At 34.9% G+C, this 21,966-nt stretch overlaps 1 protein-coding gene across 3 annotated transcripts in view; it reads left to right on the forward strand.

Annotated features, from left to right (window-relative positions):
• Nucleotides 1-21,966, forward strand: part of KCNIP4 (potassium voltage-gated channel interacting protein 4) — a 493,493-nt gene that overhangs the window by 353,281 nt on the left and 118,246 nt on the right. The window contains exon 1 of one of the 3 annotated variants that reach the window (XM_044682315.1): nt 7,618-7,714. The exons of the other annotated variants lie outside the window; for them this stretch is intronic. The gene's annotated coding sequence lies outside the window, so the exon portion shown is untranslated. Of the gene's footprint in view, nt 1-7,617; nt 7,715-21,966 lie in introns of those variants that run through there. 3 annotated transcript variants of the gene reach the window in all.

Consider the following 21,966-nt stretch of genomic DNA (forward strand, 5'->3'; position numbering starts at 1 on the left):
GAAACGTTAAATATCATGAGGGAATCATGTAATTGAGTCTTGTAAAATGTTAATAACAGTAACTTGACATAGCAAATTTTGCAAATTAAAAGATGACCAGCATAGCACCGTTTGTCCAGGTCATAATAATCAACTTCCAGTAAATCTGGGTAAAAAGCAAAATGATTAATTATTTTCAAAGAGAAGGATTGTATTTTGATGAGAAAACTGTATTTTTAATGTTATGCCCTCAAATTAAAAATAATTGAATAAATAACTTTGTTAGGTTCCTGTTACCAGGAAATTAATTAAAATGCAGTTTAGTCAGGTTCCTGCCTTTAATCAAGGTATTTAATGTTCCCAAAGGAAAATTTGAAGTTATGTAATTTGATTATAGGAAACACCAAAGTAAAATGTCAATTTTTCTTCGCCTGAAAGAAAGAAAACAGAAAAGAAATTTTAAATTTTGATCATATTTGTTTCTGAATTTACTCCATAATTAAACAAAGATGACAACTCGGGTCAGATCCTTTTGTGGTAGTTTAACTGTTTTTCCCTAGGCAAATACTACTGGCATAATTTAGGTATAAACGGATACTGAGAAAGAAGGGAGGACAGCAATATTCTGCCTAATGGTATTAATTGATTGTATGAAAACGGATTCATCTCTTCATTCTTCAATACAAATCAATGAATTTTTTATCACGTCTGCTGTTTCAGTGGCATTGTCTTAGACACTGAAGACACTTAAACAAAAATGATCCCTGCCCATGGTTACCTTGGGAGATACAAGTACATAGAAAAGTAAATAAAAAATATATGCAAAGTAATAAAAATTCTGAAGAATTTATCCTGCCTCCTAGTTTAGCCCATCTACATCTTCTTTGTGCCTAGGTGATTGTGTCTCTCATCCTATTCCTTTAGATTTTGAGCCTCTTGAGGGAAGAGATTGTGCTTTTGCTTTTCTTTGAATACCAGCACTTAGTGTTCTGTAATATCATCCTCCATCCTCTTCAAAAACCAAGGACCTACTAAATGCTAGTTGGTCAATTACTCAGGGTAAGCTTATGTAGGCTTCATGATAGTTTCTTTGTTCATTTAAAAATTTTTCCCAGGTTACATGTTTATACTATTTCTAATAATCATTTTCTGACATTTTTCAATCCATGTTCTCTCCCTCCCTTTTACTCCTACCCTTCCCTATAGTGGCAGGAAATACAATATAGGTTGTACCTGGACAGTTTCTTCTACTGATATGTATTTTTCTCAGTTAGCAATATGGATAAATTCATTGCTTCTGCATATATCAAAAATAATTCTCAGATGTGTTCCCAATGCTTGTTTTCTTGAATAAAAAAATGCAACGTTTACATAGCATTTCTTCAATTGTATTCAGTAATCCATGGTCCATCTTATAAAAGCTGCTGGATTTAAAACATTTTAAAATACTATAGAGTATTGGGAAAGGGCAACAGAAATATGCCATCTTTCTTCAAACAATATTTGGTCAGTAGTTGTTGGCCTGGGATGATTTCTGGGATGTTGGCCAATGATTTCTACAGAAGAATTAGGGTAATTAAAAACTAGCAATTTAAACCAACAAGGATTAGTTATGTACCTACTATGGGCCAGGCCTGGTGCTAGGTGCTCGTGATGCAAAGATAGGCAAAAATCAGCCCCTGCTCTTTATAAACTCACATTGTAATGAGGTTAACAACATGCAAACTAATATATGCAGATTGCAGTGTAAAAGTTTAATAGATGAGTTGTGTTGGTAACAAGAAAGAAAAGAAAAAGTAGACATAATAGTAAGTCTAAGAGACAAGATCCAAACATGAGCTTGATGATGCTCAAATCCAGAATTTTCTCAAATCTTAACTCTTTTAATGGTATATTTCAAAGAAGATTGAAAACTTGTAAAATATTAAAATCTCCTACCATTGTTCTCAGAATCCTACTAGCAGTGATGAATCTATATGGATGAAGAGCAATAATGATGCACTGTAGAGAAAATGAAAATCATTTATATTTCATTGGGGAATCCAGTCATGTGTTGGTAAATATTTAGCAATTGACTCTCCAAAGAGGAAAACAAATGTGTGAAATACTTGTTTTGGCTTTAATCTGCATTATTAACCTGCTCTCCATCCCTTTTGTAAATCTAGGTAATCAACATAAGAATGAGATGAGACAAGTCCTGCTTTAAAGTGTTTGCCAATTTACAATGTGTAAATACTCTTCCTGCACATTTAATAATCAGCTCTCTAGAGAGCTGGCTCCAGCACAACCCTAGATGACTTTTAGTGAAAGAGATCTCGGCTGGTTTTACCATGACCATTGACTACCTGTGTGACCTTAAAAAAATCACTTAATCTTCTTGAGATTTAGTTTCTGCATCTTTAAAATAAGGGGATTGGGGGTGGAGATGAACTAGATGTTTTCTAAATATGTCTCATTATGAAATTCTATGATTCTAAATATAGTTCATCTTAATTAACTGACAATTCACTAAATGATGGAGTGAGGTGAGAGGATTCATTTGGATCGAAAAGGATACTGGGAAGAAACAAACTTCCAGTAACCTTTTTACATGAATGACTCAAAAAATACACATGCTATGAAATTATTAAGAATTGAATATAAACCTTACCCCAAAGAAGTGGGGGAAGTAAGGATACAGAGAGAAAAAGGATAGAACAGGGTAAGAGTAAAATTAATTTAATAGAAATAGTCATATCTGAATGGCACCATAAAAAATCATTTATCCACATAGAAGCTTTCATTTTTATACATGTAGATGATCCACTTAGAGGTTTATTCAGGTGATTTGATTTTAATTTAAAACCCAGCAAGCACCTAGAGTCAACTTCCTCAGGGAATATAACTGAAATCCTGGGGAAAGCAAATGTGTTTTAATATTTGACAAATCTAAACACATTTGGAAAGGCATATCTGCTGGGAAAGATATGATTCATTTTGGAATCAACAATTCTGGATTTCCAGTCCCTTGTTTTCCTTTGGTTCCTTTCATTCATGTAATAATGAATAAGGTCATAATTTTCAGAGCCAGACTGGATCTTAGAACTCGTATCACCCAACAGAAGTTGGATGTACCTAGGGATGTGTTGTAGATGATTCTTAAATATTGAGTGTGAGCATTTATACCTTAGAAATTGAAATATAGTAAAAAACAAGGAGTGATTTTGTTGTGATTTCTAGACTTAGAAAGTGATGGTGAAATGTTAACCATTCAGATTAAACTTAAATGTGTAAAATGCATTTATTTTGTTTTAGAGAGTCAGTTATTAAACATTTACTGGTACCTCAGGATGTACTTTAAATTAATTTGGTTAATTGAGGAGACCTGGTTACAAATGAAAAAAACTAAAAACCTAAAAGTTATTTGGCGTTTACCTTTAGAGAATAAGTTTGAAAATCATTATCTGATTCAAAAGTTTAAAATGGATGCCAAGCAGATCATTATCCTATGGATACATGAGTTACTTAGCTGTCTAATCAGTTCATATTTGCAACTTAAAGAATGCTATTCAAAGCTGCTTTTGATGAATAATCTTGTCTTTGGTTCAAAAGAGGGTCAAGAGAGAGACTCAAAGGGTCTCTGAAACACTGGTGATTTTTGTCATATTTATTGATCCACTGGAGACATTGTGTCTGAGAAAATGTTATTAGGCATTTTCATTCACAAGTTGTCTGTAGACTTGGTTTCTAAGAAGAAAAACAGGGTCCATAATTCAAAAGCACAGGAGGGAAACAGTGCAGGGCCCATAAATTATGAAGCAGGGAACTTTCTTCTCAAGCCAAACCATAGGAATTGTTTTTCTTTTCTTCTGTTAGGCTGTTACTAACTAAATCAGAACTAGAATGAAGATAAAGGCCATAATGTTCACTTATATAAATATTTTCCTGGGAAGAGTTGGGGAGAAAGTGACTTACCCCTCATCTAATCCTCATCAGTACTTGTTGAATCAATAATTCATGGCTCATCTTTTACCACTGAAGCCTGGCATTTAAATGGAATAGCATTTGTTGTATCCATGAAAGAAAGCAGCTGATGAAAAATGACTACTTGCTTAAACCACTATTTAAATCTGAAAGGTAGAAAAGAGGAGCTACCAAGATCAATGATAAGCCAGCTTCTATTCAGTATTACTAAGGTCTTTAAGATAGAATCTGTTTTCTTTAATCAAAATTAATGTTTTGGTTTTTTTACCCAGTCCTGGATCATTAAATGGCGTATATCTTCTGCCTCTACTTCTTCAGGTTCTTGCTTTGTCCCCTGGTAGGATAGCAACTTGTTAAGGGATCATTTAATTTTTGTCTTTGTATTCCTAGCACCTAAAACAGTGCATAGCGCACATAATAGGTTCTTGTTAAGTCCTTTTTAATTGGGTGATGTGTTTAATTTGTATTTCCTTTTCCTATTTCTTAATTTTGTAGATGCTGTTAGAGTAGAACTTAAATTACCTTCTGAATGGCAGAAAACCTTTAAAGTTAAGAGAAATCTAAACCAATTAGTTTGGCTTATTTTATTTGCTTAGATTAGTGGCTCTCTTCTTGGCTTTATAGTTTCCATAGCCAATTTATATGTGGAAACTATATTGACCAGTGTACTTACTCTTCCTATAGTAAACTCTCAGCAACATGCCCTACTAAAATCAAGTCATCAAGCATTTATTAAATCATTATTGTGTTGTAGGCATTGTACTAAGTGCTAGAGATACAAAAAAAAAAAAAGGTAGAAACATATACTCCCTGTTCTCAAGGCGCTCCTGGACTAATGGGGATGGGGGAGGAATAACTAAGTATTTAGAGAATAAATTGAAAAAAAATCTTAGAGAACATTAGTATTGTAGATATCAGGAAAAAAACTTTTTAAAGAAGATGAGATTTTATCTGAGACTTGAATGATGCCAAGAGTTGGAGACAAGGAGGAGGAGAAAACCAAACATGAGGAACAACCAGTGAAAAGGCAGTCAGGAGATGGAGCATCTCACCCAAGGAAGAGCAAGTCCAAGACTTTTTCAACTATACCATATTGATGTTTCATCTAAAAATTCATTTAAAAATGGTGACTTTTAGCCTAGAAAAAAAGTTTTATTGCAGGACATGATAACTATCTTTAATATTTAGCTATAACTAGAAGAAGGATTAGACTTGTTCTGCTTGGCCACAAAAGTCATAACTAGGAACACTGAGCAGAAGATATAGAGAGGAGAATTTCAGCTTGATATAAGGGTAAGTTTCCTAACAATTAGAGCTGTCCAAAAATGAAATTTGTTTTCTCGGGACAATGAGTTTTCCCTTGTTGTTTTTAAGCAATGACTTGTTATGGAAAAAAGTCACTTTTCTATGTTTCATCTATATTTATATAGTTATTGCCATGTGAGGTCCAAGACTCATCATACATCATGTGCAAATTCAAAAAATGAGGTAGGTCAGTCAAACATTAAGCCTAAGAGATAGAAGTTATGAAGCCTAAAACCCACCGTACTAGTACCCTAAAAATATTAAAAGAATTGTAAGAAAATCTCCAAAGAATAATAGTTTATTAATCTCTAGAGGATAAGTTTAATGACCAGAATAAGAATCCCACTCTCTCCCCATGAGATAAGAATGCATTGTGTGGCCACCATTTGCATTAATGGAGAGACCACTTATTCTGATGAAAATAGATCCATCAATGTATCAAAAATGAAGTCCTGGCCCAAAGACCTATCATTGCTGGCAGAGAGTTTGTGTCAAACATGAATAATCCTCTCCCACACTTCTCCTGAAAAATTTACACATTAAGCTAAGGAGCCCCAAATTAAAGCTAAAAAATGGTGAGTCTCTCATGACAGTGTGGATTTTCCCCCCAAAAAATAAAAAATACAGATATGTGAAATGTGAAGCTGTAATCATTTGTTGGAAACACATTGCCCAGCAGTAGGATGAGACACTAAGAAAAAAGTGAAGGAATAAAGTAAAGCTATCTTTAAAGCAAGCTACTCACCTATACTCCAGGGCATAACTTGACTCAGAAAAAAATCCTGTGAAAAGCATCTGTCTAGTAATGGGAACAATATCAATCTAACTTTTTGAGTTTCCTCTTGGAAACAGAATTCTAGTCTAACATATCATATCCTAATTTCCTCAGACTAGTTCTAGATTTTGCCACTGGATCCCATGAGGATGCTTACACAACTGTCAAAAAATGACAATAATATATAGCAAAGTCAATACAGTACTGCTCTCCCTCTTGTTAAATAGAATCATCTTTTTTTAAAAGAATATATAATTCTTTACATTAGTTCTTAGATTTTGTTCCAGGTTACCACTTCAGAAGATCTACAAGTCAAAGACATGACAAGAGTGGTGCACTCCGGCCTTTGCTTTATGGTGCCAAATTTAAATGTTTTGGATCAGTAAAGATCTCTTGGAGCGGATAGTGTTTGAGCTGGATACTTAAAGATGACTAAGATTTTAATATGGAAGAAAAGATAAGGTGTTCCAAATATGAGGAACAATATGAGCAAAGGGGTGGGTACAAGAAAGTGGAGGAATTGTGCAAAAAAGGTGAAAGGGAATGAATTTTCAAAGGACTATTGCCAGCCTCTTTTCTAGCCTGTTAGCTAGACTTTTTGTATTTCTTGGGGAATGGGCATGGGCCAACAATGATATGGCAAACTTACCAAAGGACCTAACATCATGAGACATTAACCTGGACTGCTTTGTGAAGGTCATATTATCTTGGTTTAAATTGGCAGCTTTTGTTTTATATTTATTTTGGACTGCTAAGTAAAAGTAAATAAGTTAGTACTGAGTTTGACACTTATAACTTCCATGACTAACGGTACCATTTGTCTCGAATTCTCACCATCACACTCACTCCTTTAACCAACCATGGTTACCTGTATTCCAAGGTGCCTTGCAGCTTGCTCTGTCTGAGGTTAACATCTTTCCCAATCTATCTTGCTTCTTTTTAAAATTACCCCCACTTGAATAAACTACATTCATTAATGTCGATATGTAGGGGAAAATTTGAAGGATTGTCACATATCTGCATATCAAATTATGGTAATCAAAGGCACCGGGCTGCATCTCAAGGACACTCTTTTCTGACTTTCAGTGAAGGCAAAGGTACTAGCAGGTTATTGTTGATTCATGCAGAAGAAAGATCTCCTTTGTAATCAGATATGGTGAGTGATGAGAGGTTGGGGAATCATCAAAAGGAACATCAAAGCTGTTTTTCAGGGTGAAATTTCAATCCAGTTAAACAGTTTTCAATAAAGTTTATTGAATTTCTCCTCCCTTTGTACTTTTGAAAAAGTTGACACAGCTCTTTATTTTTCATTTTCAAAAGTGTTAACTTCAGCCATCCAATAGGCTACATTTGCTGCTCATTACATTAAATTCCATTTTTAAATGCAGATATGGAAAGAAAGCTTTCAGATTTGAAAGTATGCCTTAAAAGAGGGAGGGGAGAATTCTTTTGGTTCCAAATGACTAAGTTTTATTGAGCAAATGAATGCTTCTTGATCCCTGCTTGCCTTAATTCCTCTGCTACACCATCCAGCATGCACCCAATGGACTCCCAAGACTGTATTAACACAACTGCAAATGTATCTTCTAGGTTTCCTCTACTCTCAGAGCGGTACCAAGCGCAGCATTAAAGAGCGGCTTTTGAAGCTCTTGCCCTGCTCGGCTGCCAAAACGGCATCTCCTGATATTCAAAGCAAGTTTTGTTTTGTTTTGTTTTTGTCTGTCTGGTCTGTTTATTTAGGTTTGCATGCAATGCAATTTTCTGCTTTTGAAAAATAAATCAATATATCAACTTGCTTCATACAAGGCACTGTCAAAGTATCAGTATAAAAATGAAAACCCTGGATACCATTTCTACTCTTAAGTGCATATTTTCCTGCCTTTGGCAGATTTATGGTGAAGCATTAGTGATGAGCTTATTTCTGAACTTCTAATGTCTGAGTTTGACTTCCTTGATGAGGAAGGGGGGAGGTACTGTCAGAAAAGGAAGAAGAGATTGGTTAGGTCTGGAATATGGTGCAAACCCCATTTCCCAAACTCTTAGGAGAGAAACTCAGAATTATTATTTTACCATACTGTTCATCCATGAGTTTCATGACTCATAAGACTATCTTTGACCCTCTTCTCTCTCTTTTTCTATTCTCCTCCCTTTCCTACCCTTATTAGAATGTGAGGTCATTGAGAACATGGGTGGCCATACTTATTTATTTGTATCCCCTGCACTAAGCACAATACTTGGAGCTTTTGTGTGTTGTCTCCCCTGAGCCCCATCAGATAGATTGTAAGCTCCTTGGCTATAGGAATGATCCTCCTCTTTCTTAATTGTATATCCGGTGGCTTGCAGAGTAGGTATTTAATAAATGTTTATTGAATTGAATCGGCAAATAGTAAGCATTAATAAATGTTTTTCATTTGTTTTTTTTTTCTTGCTCTCTGTATTGTTATGTTTTCAGTTTCTCTCCGCTCCTTATTTCCCTTGGGATCAATTAGTGACTCCCAAATTTACATCTCATTCCCTTGCTGCAATCTCAAAATCATCAACTGCCTGCTGGACAACTTTACCAGGATTTCCAATAAGTATCTCAAACTCAACAGGTCCCAATCAAAACTCATTCTTTTCTTACCATCCCTCTCCCCTAGAACATACCTTTTCTCCTAATTACTGCTCCCCCCTCAGAATCTACTCCTTTTCCTTATTCTTCATTCTCTGTGAAGGCAGCACCATCTTTCTAATCATCAACTTTTGTAACCTCAGAGCCATCCTCAAATTTTCAATTCAATTTAGTAAATATTTATTAAGCACCTACTAGGTTCCAGGCACTGTTTTAAATCCAATTAATCACCCTATACTAACAACACCACCTTCACACTCTCTGTAAAGACTTACATTTCTCCCTTGACAATATCTCTTACATCTGTCTACTTCTTTCTGCTCAGATGGCTGTCATACTAGTTCAGGCTTTCATCACCTCCAACCTGAATAATAACAATTATTTCTTAATTAATTCCCCTCAACCTAGTATCTCCCTTGAGCAATTCCTTTTTTATAGGCAGCTGCAAAGATAATACTGTTCAAGTTCAGGTCTGACCATATCGCTCCCTTCCTCCATAAGCTTTATTCATTGAAATCTATTACTTCAAGGATAAAATAGAAATTTCTCTCTTCAGTGTTTAAAACCTTCCAAAATAGGACACTAACCTCTATCCTTTCCAGATTTATGTCACATTATCTTTTTCCCATATTCTTTATTCCAACCCACCTGCCTTACTTGCTATTCTCTATTGATGACATTCCATCCTCTGCCTCTGGTCATTTGCGTAGGTCTGAAATGCCTCCTCCCTTCCACCCTTTAGAATCTATAAGTTTCCTTCCAAGCATCTCCTAGTTGTTAGTCTTCACTCTCCTCACATCCAAAATTACTTTATATCTACTCAAAATATATATACTTATATATAATTTATTTACCTCCAAGATAATGTAAAGGGCTTTTTATGTTTAAATGTATATTCCTTGCCCAGTGCTTAGAATATAATAGGAATATAGCAAAACTTTATTTGCTAGAGAGGAAAAAGTCTAGGGAAAGGAAGTATGATGTGATGGTTAGAAAGGCAGGTGAAAATGGGTTACCTCACTGAAGTGACCCAGGGTGTGATGGATAATAACAATAGGCTACTTTTACACACAACAACTCTATAAGAAAGAAAGTAGAAGTAATATTCTCCCCACTTTATATATTGTGAAACTAAGATATTTGCCATTTTGACTTGATCTACAAGGTCCACATCTTTTTCTTTGCACTGTACCTATGCCTCCTGGGAAATGAACCCAGATCTCTTGATTCTAAATTTTACCCAGTTCTCACTGCAACACAGAGCTGTATAAGCAATGAATCATAGAGAGCAAAAAAGGCAAAACAGGAATAAACTGGAATAAAATAACATGACATTCTCTTTTTGTTCATCATATTGTTGTTGATTCCTTTAAGTGCCCAGGTAGCGACTTTAGTGGGTGGCAAAGCATTTTAGGAAATGTCCTCTGTCATCAGCCACAGAGGCCAATCAATAGCTACAAAAGTAGTTTCTGCCATTAACCAAAAACCTAAGCAAAAATTTCAGTTGATGAACACACTGTTTCCTCTTTCCAAATAATTCCTTTGTTCTTTTCTCCTAACAACAATGTGAGATCAATTGACATTAATCTCTCTATTGTATAAATGAATAAACTGAAACCTGAAATGTGTATTACTTATTCATCCTGACTAAATTAACAATGATAATTCCTATGGTCAGTCTTAAATAATAGCTGAACAATGCAAAAGTATTATAGGATCTGCATGCTAGAAAAGTTGTTAGGCATAATTTTGTCTAATCCCCTGTCCCCTGTAAGGGATTCTTTCAACATCATCTTTTAGGCAATGATCCAACTTTTGGGAGATTCTTCCCAGTGTCAAAAAATTCACTACCTATCCCCATTATGAAATGGCAACTAGTACCTTGTCCATCCTTTGCACTAAATATATCTTTGTTGTTTAATTTAATCACAGATGGGGTTTTCTAACTCAAAAGTTGTTCTCATCAATGAAAAGGGAACAAAGACTCAACCATATCAAATGAAATCAAGTAAGTTGGCTTTGGTTTATGACGAAAGCCTAGGCAAGTATCAAGCCATTTATTTTCATTTTCCCAGGTGGCTTTGAATTGCATATGATGTCAGGTCAATTAAACACTTTTGTGTACTAGAAGCAGCTGACCACTAGCTAAATATGAATGCTAGATAGAACCTACTAGAATTTTCAGCTTCAGATTGCATACCTGTCACTTGACACTGATGTTGTCTTCAGCTAAGTAGGAAGATGGACTAGAAATTGAGGCTGGCATTGCCTGAGAAATCAGTCAGAGGTTGATTTGCTTCTCTTTGGCTCACACACTAGCTCCATGGCTATTTCTGCTCAAATGACTACTTTAAGTAGTCATTACAGTAACCTATTCATCAACAAGAGATTAAGGGATTAATTTCAATTTTAAAAGCCTTTTTCTACCACTTGCCTATAGTATTTGTAACAGTAACCTATAATACCAATTACTGTCCTTGTTCTCTTGACATTTCTCATACTCCTCATGATACTTCTCAGCTTGGGAAGGAGCACTTTTATGTTTGCTTTTCTTAAAGGAATTTTTCCAAGGTGCTTTCTACACTGATGAAATCACAGTCTCACATCTCTCTTCTCCCCCCAAAAATTCATCTTATGAAATTACTAGATACTATAAAATGAGAGTCAACATTGAGGTCAAAGTCTTTGCCAGTATTCCTAATTAGGGCATTAGCCCCCTTCCCACTTGGATGCTGCCTGCCAGCAACACACAAAAGTAAAAATATTCATAAGATAAGTTTTGTTGAATTTGTTAGGAGAGTTTTTCAAGGTCTTCAGAGCCCATCTAGTTCAAACCAAATCTATTCAAAAGTTTCCCTTTGCAATCTCCCCGATGAATAGTCATTGACCCTCCACTAAAAGGCCACCCAGCCTTCTACTTTCAAAAAACGTTCACTCTACTTCTAAAGAGTCCCAGTTATCAGGAAGTGAAGTACCCCCCTCACTCTTCCACATGTATAAGGGACTAATCAGTCTTTTTTGCATCTTCTTCCTTTGCTTCCATTTCTGCTTTCAGAGATCAAGTAAAACAAGTCTAATTTCACTTTTGTATGATGTCCTTTCAAATACTTGAAGAAAGCTAAATCTTCTCATCTCCAGACTAAGGATCCACATATATTTCAATTGAAAAGTCTAGTCTAACTCCTCATTTTATAAGTCCCAAGAGCAAGTGTCTTACCCAATGTCATATCAAAAGTAATGATAATATTGAGGATTTGAAGGTAGTTTATCTGGTTGCAAAGCCTTTTTATATTTCATTACTCTGAATTAGTAGTATTTCACATGAAGAGCTGGCTGACTCATTGGTTGGATTGGTCTCAGGAATTCTTGGTTGAGTTGTAAATAATACCTAATCAAATGGAATTTTCCAAAAAAAAAATCTTACCTTGTCCATGGTGATATGATATCTAGGTTTATCTGGGAAAGCACTTTCTTTGCTTCTAAGATTGATTTAATTCAAACATCTCCCTGCCATTTTTTCACTGAGATATCCTGGAGGCAATCAAATTCACATCTGCATTACACCTTTATGAAATAAAGTACTATTTGAAGACGAGGTTGTTAGACATTGACTTGTATAGATGCATATTATATCTATTCAAGGCATATATTTGTCTTTTAATTTCTTAAGTGCTAACACCTGCTCTGTAATATCCCAGTGCCCTAATTCCATCACAGTAATTGATTCTTGAAATTAAAGATATGTTCTTTCCTTGCTTTTTGATTATAGCAGACACAGCCGACCAAAATGTGACAAGGTTATTATGAGACCAGACTACTCATAAACACTAAGCTGCCATCAGCACATTCATTGTTCAACAGAATTGTGAATCACAACTTGCTAAATTGACTTCAGATTTTTAGTATTAAATATAACACAGAATTTCAATTTGTGTGTGTGTTTTCCTAGTCACCATATTGAATGTGTTTATCTTCTGTGAAAGGTTGTGGATGCTTCTCTTGGCAATGAAATACTTTGCATTGGCTGTTAGAGGATTTGTTTTCAGAAATTTGTTTTCAGTATGGAACTACCCAAATGCTGCCAATTAAAACCCAACTGTGGCTACTTGGAACTAGAGAATAGCACCACTTTGAACCTTCCGACAATTAATTGAACTCCTGTAGGCTCCTTGGTGATTTTTTTAAAAAAGAGAATAAGAAAAAATGAAAGAAAAAGGTCCAAAGTGGGTTAATGGGGACACTGAACTGGGCAGGTAGTCAGGAAAATCTCCACTTCCGAGTTATCCCTATGTATTCTATTTTTAACAGTAAAGTTTCTTGAGGAGGCAGGGAATGCAGGACTGCAATTTCATCATATTTATTAAAACTGAGATTTGTGTTCTAAGACTCTTCTCATTTAGGATCATATGGTTAGGGCTGGAACAGACCTTTGGGGCAATCCAACCTAATCCCATCATTTTACAGATGAGAAAACTGAGTCACCAGACAGCTAAGCATTTGGCTCAAGGTCACACAACTGATAGGTGACCCACCAGGAATTTAATCCTAAATCCTTTGAGTTCAAATTTCCATGGCTCTTTCCCACATACCACATTTGGGCCAAATGTTTTGGACCAACTATTTAGTATCTTGGCACAGACTTTGAAAACAGAGAGTCTACCAAGTAACATAAGGTGATCTGGCAATCCAACAAAGATTTAGAATCAAAGAATTCCAAAACCTTAGAAACCAGTTCATCCCTCTCCTTTTGAAAATTATGGAACAATTTAAACAATTAAAAAATTTAAGGCTCAGTGAAGGAAAGTAATCTGGTTGAAGTTACACACCCATTTTGTAGCAGAGATAATACTAGACCCTGGTTTTCTGACTCCCTGTGGGCTATTCTTTCTACTACACTTTGCCAACAGCAGTCTTTATTAAAACCCTCCAGGATGAAGTACAAATAGATGTTTTGTTTTCTAAAGCTATTCTTCACTTCTTACTTCCCTATTAGGAAGCCAGATGTTCCCATTTCCAGGCAGCTGGTTCCCTTTGTCAGGCTTATTAGATTTAAAATCAAGGCTCCCTATCACCTCAGTTAATGTACTCTTTTTTTCTATGATAGTGGACAAAATGAAGTCAACCTTTGGCTTAGAAAATGATATTTTTAACCATTTTATCTTTGGTGTTGATTTGGGGTAAAAAGTATGGAGTAATCCTGGGCATTGAAAATCCACACAACAGAAGGGAAGGGAAGGAAAATGAAAGCCATCTATTATCACTTTTATAGAACATTAAAAAAGGGCACTCATGTAAGTTCCCAAAAGTTGTGATACTGATATATTTGCTGTTTACAGTGGTTTTAGAAACTACTCTTGGGATTAAAATCAGCCCAGTCAGTAGTGGTTTCTGCAGGGTTATATTAGCCATGATCGTAGGAAAGGAACGCTTCAAGTAGACTCAATTTTCCACTCCAACGGGTCCATAAAATACAAGTTATTACTAAGTTGCCTGCTTAGATGGAAGATTAAAGTTCAAGCTGTCTCTTTCCAAACTGCTTCCCAGATTGGGATACTTAGAAGCAATGAAAGCTACATACAATAGTAGAAAGATTATTGTGCCAAAAATTAGAAGGCCTGGATTCCAATACTGGCCACTGCACTATCTAGCTATGTGACATTAGGCAACTCGATTTATTCTCTGGGCATCAAGTTTCCTATTCTGTAAAAAATAAAAAAGCTAGCATAAGAACCCAGAATATCAGATTCTATATCCAACACTTTTTTTTTCTTTTTAAGCATTCTTTCTTCTATACTGTAATGTCTTACTACTACCTACCTCACAAAGTTTTAGCAATAGTAAGTAGCAGCTTGTATTTATAGAATGCTTTAATGTTTGCAAAGTTCTTTGCAAATATTATTTCATTTAATCCTTGCGACAATCCTGTGACAAAGAACCACATTTTACAGATGAGGTATCTGAGACAGAGGTTTAAATGACTTGAAGTATCTGTGGCTTGATGTCAACATAGCACTCCTCTTAGATCACATCACTGCTTCATTTTAAAACACCTTCTAAACCTTAGAATTTTATATAATATGTCATCATTATTTCTTTTTACAAAAGCTATACTAGTGAAATTAATGCTATGTAGGGATTCAAAAGAAAAGGAGTGGGAAGTAACTGGTATAAATACAAAAAGGAAAAAAGATATATTTTTAATTAAATAATGATGGGAAAACATTTAGTCAACTTCATAATATGACTTGCATAGTACATCATAGTTCACAATATAATCTATGTACCTTATTTTAATTGATCCTGACAATATCCTTCTGAGAATTCCTGGTACAGTGATTTAAGTATATGTCTATTATCCAAAAACCATACTAGTCAATGGTAGAGAAGTCTCTCACTAGGTAGCCTATAAGATGATAAATTTTGGGATCTAATGGCTTCCAATAACCAGATATTAAGTCATAGAGGAATTACTATCTATGCTAATGGAGGACATACACAGGTCCTTGCAGTATTGGCATATGCTAGGCACTGAAGATATTTACTTGAAAATACTAATAAATATGCTGATAAATATTCATTTGTCTATATGGTTTGGATTTTGGGATCAATAATATGTCATAATCTCTTTGTCTTCCTAGTGAGACTTTTTTCAAGCAAAGAAGATTACAGTCTGAAATAAATCTTTACTGATTTGTCCAAGGCTCAAAAGAAATTGGATGATTTGCCCATGATTACACAATAAAGCTCCAGAGTGGAAATTTGAGCCCACATATTTTCAATAGAGTACTATATCCACTATGGTAGTCTATTGCTTACTTCTATGATAATCAGTCATACAGTGTTCCATTTTTTCCTGCTTTTTTGTGATTTTTTCAGGAAAACTTGTTCAATCACTTATCACCATCACACCACCCCCTTGCTCCACTCAAATTATCCTCCCAAAATTTCCATATGTCAAAAATGAGGTATTTTTAAATAAAACCTCAAACTGCATGATTTCCCCACTGACTTAAAAGCCCAGCAGAATGGTGAAACTAATGGTAAAATGGAGGTTTGGTTTTTATTGCATTTTAGGAAGTAATAGGAATTTTATATTGGGTTGTTTTGTTGATGTTTTTATCATAGTTTGGTTTCTTTTTTTCAACAAGTCTGCAGGCTTTATTTTTTAGTGGAATGATCAAGTAAGTATCTGAATCATTCTAATCATGAGGATTAGTGATGAACATGGACCTTGGACTTTTATGGTCAAATTGATTGTCATTCAAAGTTGTAATTTTCAAATCACCAATTTGAACTAGATATCTATTTCCGTGATGAATCTAAATTTTCACATGAAAATTATGTCATTGTGATGAATTCATTCTTCTTATTTGATGTGTTCCTGAAAAGTTGTGAATAAATAAAATTGTGGAAAACTCTAAGGAAACAAAAATCACTTAATTTGGCTCTCAGTGCCATCTGGCAATCATGTAGCTTCCAGATCTAAATTAGTATCTGGTTTCAAGCAACTTAAACATTTTCCATACTAACTTCACTAATAAAACCTTTTCTCCAAAGATAATGAAGACAATTAATTTTTATAAATCCTTAAAGTTTATAACACTTTCTGCAAAAAAACTCTCTGACATAGGTAGCAGAAAGATTGTGGTATAGTGGAAAGAGCCTTGGATTTGGAGTGCAAGGATCTGCCACTTATTACCTATATACCTTTGGGCAAATGTGTAACCTTCCTTGCCTTTTGATTTCTAGATATCTTAAAAGAAGAAATTGAATTAGATCTCAGGAGTTCATTCTATCAACTGTTGGACCTATAATCCTAAGATGATATCATTTTTAATAACCCTTCTACCTCTAAATCTATAAACCTAAAGAGCACTGACCTAAGTACAGATACTCCTTTGAAATCGAAACAAATACTATTATGATTTTATTCAGATAAGGAAAATGAGGCTCAGAAACTTGTCCAAGAGTTCACATCTAGAAAGGTTCAGTGTCAGTATTTGAACAGTCTCCTATTTCTAGTTTTTGCACTCTTTCTATTGGGTAACATACCTTAAGGCAGGGTGTCTCAAACATATCTGAATGTGCTCATTCATACAGATAAGTTCTATAGGAATTAACTAAGAATATATTTTTCTTGTAATTATTCTTCCTTATTTATCTTGTATCTATTAGCCTCTCAGTGCTTTAAGAAAGTCTCAAGGCCTGTATGTTTCAAAAAAAAAAAAAAAAAAAAAGGTACTTGACTTGCATGGGTAAGAGTTTCCTCACCTAGGAATTGACTACTCCACTGAAATCATGAGTCTAGTCACTCTCCCAAGCTAGATCTAGAATTCAGTACTATGAAAAACCATTTCTGAAATCTTCAAAGATAATGTAGAGAAATGCATTCATAAACCAGATGGTTTTGTACTACAGAGATAAATATTTTCTCCTTGCTAGGGAAAATTTAGTATACCTAAACAGAGCATACTTAAAACTCTTGCAAATAATAGTTAAGAGTAATGAAGGACAAGGTGTTTTTTTTCCCTTTAGGAGATAAGATGGATAATTAGAAAGAAAGTTGGATGGGTATATTGTTGAGCAAGGCTAGATTTCAAAGTTGTATTTGTGGTCTAGAATGGCATCTTTTAAAGAGAAAAATACTCTTCACTTCAGCCATATAAAATAAATTATCCAGGTTATGAGAACTTAGCAAAATAAACTATAGATGCATCCAACTTATTATCTATCCATATTGCACCTACCTAAATCATGAGTCAGGAAAGGAATGCACCAGTTGAAAAATATCTAGGAAGTAATAAATTCAGAGTGAATGATAGGCACGATGGAAGGAATTTAAAATATACAGTCAGAAGACCTGGACTTAAAATTATTCTCTGCCATTTATTATCCATATAACCATGGGGAAATCACATAATATTTCACAGCTTAAATTTCCTTATCTGTGAAATAGGTATGATGATACTTGTGCTTTTTCCCTTCACAGTGTTATTGTAAGAGAAGTATTTTTAGTGTTCTGTAAATATGAATGGTGATTATTTTAGACACCAGTTTTCGTCTTTACTACATCAAAAGACCTGTTGTTTTTCTAACCAACACCGATCATAATTCTTCTATACTTTGGTACAGGACACTTCTGTGACTCGGGAGATGTTTTCATGACTTGACATGAGCCCCACTGCCCAAAAATGAATCACTTGGTCATCACCCTTCTGGTAATGAGCAACCTGTACTTGGCTGGAAAATTCTTAAGGGAAAATAGTAATTAGGTTCATTCTTAAATGTTATTCAGTTAAATAGGTACCATGAGAACTTGTGTGTTTTTCAAGAATCCAAAATTATATCCATACAGTTCTAAGGAAACAGAGTTGAGTGTTTTTTTCTTTCAGATACAGAATCTCCTTCCTATTTAGAGGTCCATTTCTGTCCATTTTTTCTTAAAATACAGTGCTCTGATATTGTTCTTGATCAGCCAATTAAATCATCAAATCATGGTTGTGCCATGTGTTCAAGTAACACCACAAATAATTTGAAGAATGTCCAGAAGGAATTATCTAATTTAATAAGAATGAGAGGAGGGAGTATTAAAGGAAAGGAATAAAATAGCTGATATTACTATCAAGGAAGAAAATGAACTGATCAAAAATCAAATGTCTATTACCATATACCATCACTTAGGGATGTTCTTCTCCTCTAATGGCAATGTTACCGATACCAGAGTGCATAAATAAGACTAATTGAGAGGAGGCTTTAAAGAGGAAGCTCACATACTCTAGTTTAGAAATATATATAAAAATGTGTTACTCATTATCTTGAATTCTGTCATCTGTCATGGATTCATTCACTCTTCATTCTCCCTTTATCAGACTATGACCACTAGTTCTGCATGACCAACCTATGTTATCTTTCTCTGCCCTTGCTCTTAGAGAACATTAGAATAGTTTTTGTAGGGGGAAAATGGATTGATAGACAGATGATAGATATCCAAGTGTAATGTATTAACATATAATGTATATTTTATTTATTAAAATACTTTATTTGGGCCATTATGCCATTTTAAGTCAAAAAGAAGTATGTAATGTCAAGTCATTAGTCATTCTGTGAACAATGGACTGTCCAGTTTGTTTTGGTTAATAACAGCAGAAAAGTTTTGTGTAAATCATTGCTAATTCCATGATGGCTGCTTCAGTTGGCTTATGATGTGTCTTAAACATCCCTATCTTCCTCTAGTGATACACTAGAGAATAAATCTGTCTTTAAGCCATTAACTTATTTTTACATAATGTTTTTTAGTCTTTGAAATTTCTTTGTGACCAGGGTTGGGATCATTCTAGAGATGAGGCTTTCTATGTATCTATTTTTGGAAACTAGGAGTGCTTAGAAGGGGTAGGAGAGTATTTGGGGGAGAGATTACAGTTTTCTTTATGTGTTTTAGAGCTGTCATTTCAAGTATGGAATTACCTTCCTTCTGATTGACTTTAGAAATCAGAACTAGGAGCAACACAGGTTAGAAGTTACAAAAAGCCAAATTTAGACTTGATGTCAGGAAGATTTTCCTTGATAATAAGAATGGTCTAAAGATAGAATGGGTTACTATAAAAAGTCATAGGTTCCCCATTATTGAAGGACTCCAAACAATGCTGGAGCCAGTGAACAACTTTGGGGTAGTTTGTAGACAAGATTCTTGTTCAGGCATGGTTTGTTTCCCACTGAGATTCTATAATTCTAGCTAAAATTTTCATTTCTTTACCACCTGCTTTGTAATTATCCTGCCATGAGTAGTTTCATATAAGTACATTTTCCCCATATCTGAAACTTTCCCTTGAGGCATTGAAATTTCTTCATATTTTAAAACTATTCTTTACTTCGAGAGAACATTGTAAAACAACTCATGGTCTATTGCTTCCATCAACAATATCCTGAACACAATTTCAACTTTTCCTTAATGGCTCAGGGTTAAAATTCCGAACCTCACACATTGAATTGCACCACTCTGTTTCATTGTTGCAATGCCAGAGATGGCTGATGTGGGATATGGTTTACAAACACTGAAAGTCCCTAAACTGCTTAGTTCTTTAAATATGTGTGTCTTGGATAGTTTTGTTTGTTTGCTTCCTTATTTCTTCCATTTCTGTTAAGGTGTCAGTGGTTCATTCCTTGTTATCTATATTCCCATCTCTAGCTACCCCTTTTTATTGATGATTCTAATCTGCTGTGAGCTGCAAAACGAACATAATAATACCATCACCACATTTTTGAAACATTTTATATTTAATAATGGAAATTTCTCCCAAAAACCCTGTGAATGTGATAGTAATAGTATTATTAATATATTATATTACAACCATTTTGTAGTTGAGGAAAAAGGCCAACAAAGGTAAAATGCTTTGCTCCAGTTAGTTAGCAAGCATTTACAAACTGTTTATTATGTGCTAGAAAAGTGTACTAAGCAAAAAATAAATAAATAAAGCAAAACCAGGGGCCTTGCCTTCCAGGAGTTCACATATCAGTGAAGTTGGAGCTGAGACTCATGGGAATCCAGGGAAGCTAAAAGATGAAGGTAAGGAGGAAGAATATTCCAGTGCTAGAGAACATTCAGCTCAAAGACACCGAATCAAGAGATAAAGTGTCAAGTATGAGTAGCAAGTAGGCCAATGTAGCTGGATTCTATTTAGAATTCACGGAGGAGAATTAAGTGCAAGATTAGAAAGACAAGGAGGAAATAATGTGTGAGGTTTAAAATGTTCAGAATCCTCTCTTGAGGGTTTTATCTTTGCTGCTAGCAGGAATCAGGAAGCTTTGGGGTTTAACAGGGAGAAACAATGAGAAGTGATGTGGTCAGAACTATAGTTTGAGAAAAAAATTAGAGGAAGAGAAAAGGATGGACTAGAGTACGGAGAGACTTGAGGCATGGAGTCCAATTAGAAGACTACACAGTTTATTCTTGTCAGAATTAGGACATGAACTGAGATTTCTTGGCTCCAAGTTCTGGAGCTACTTCTATTTTGGAATTGTGTATAAAGGCCTTTTTCTATGGGAAAAATGCCTAAGCCTTAGTATATTGGGTTTTTGTTTGCTTTGTTTGCTTTTAAGAACATTAAACTTGAAGTCAGAAAGCTTTGGTTCTAGATATCTATCTGCTGTTAACTCACTATGTACATGTGGGCAATCACTTAGCTACAGTTCCTTTATCCCTAAAATCAGTGAGTTGGACTAGAATCAGTGGTTCCGAAACTTTTTTGGCCTACCACCCCCTTTCCAGAAAAAATATTACTTAGTGCCCCCTGGAAATTATGAAACTATTTATTGAACTCAGAATAGAATGTAATACAAAAAAAGTGTGGCCATCACTGCCTCCCTGGATCGCTGCAGCACCGACCAGGGGGCAGTGGCGCCCACTTTAGGAATCACTGGACTAGATGACATGTAAGCCCCTATTTAGCTCTAATATTCTATGATTCTGTTTTGCTGCTCAGAGGCTCCTTCAAACTCTCTGGTCCTTTACTGTATTATGGTTGTTTTAGGTTGCTTAAAGTCTGACCTTTAAGAGCTCTGAAGTAATCAGCATCCCTGAATTCAAGTACTAACAACTCTACCATTTACTATTCTATATAGGTATGTGTGTGTGTGTGGATTATATATAAAATTAGATATGCACCTGACTTTATTGGAAATTCCATTGAGGAAACTCCTACCAAAGTAGATAGGCAAATGTTTGGCAACTTATACTCTTAGAGCATTGCCTATGGAAAGACATTTTAACTTGGAGTCCATGGAAGGAATCAATTAGTTGATTGTGGAGTATCCCCTGAACATGGATGAGGGAAAAAATTACATCTTACCAAACTCTAAGTAAAATTCATTTTCTTTAAAATCAATTTAAAAAAACATTTTTTCTGAGAAAAAAAGGGTCCATGACATAAGAGGCATTGAGAAGTTACTTGACTTGCCCATTGCTTGTCAGGCAGGATTTTAATCCAGTTGTTCATAATTTCAAGTTCACATTACATGATGCCATGCTGCTGTCTATCTGTATCAACAGATCTATCTGTCTATCCATTTCTCTATGCATGTACACATTTGTGTACATGTGTACATAGCTGTATATAGTAGAATATCTAAATATAATTTAACAGGACTATTGGAACACATGAAGAAAAAATATTCAGGAGAGAGAGATTTTTTTTAGCACACATTTTCACAGAATAGAGTTAGATCAGATCTGAGAGGTCATTCAGTCTAATAAAAGAATGTAGATTCTTATATGCAAGTTTTTGCCTTCTCTTAACCATTTCGGCTGCTTTCTTTTGCAGCCCTTTTCAGCTGTATT

The sequence above is a fragment of the Gracilinanus agilis genome, chromosome 6 (genome assembly GCF_016433145.1).
Source record: "Gracilinanus agilis isolate LMUSP501 chromosome 6, AgileGrace, whole genome shotgun sequence".
In the NCBI taxonomy this organism is placed as follows: domain Eukaryota; kingdom Metazoa; phylum Chordata; class Mammalia; order Didelphimorphia; family Didelphidae; genus Gracilinanus; species Gracilinanus agilis.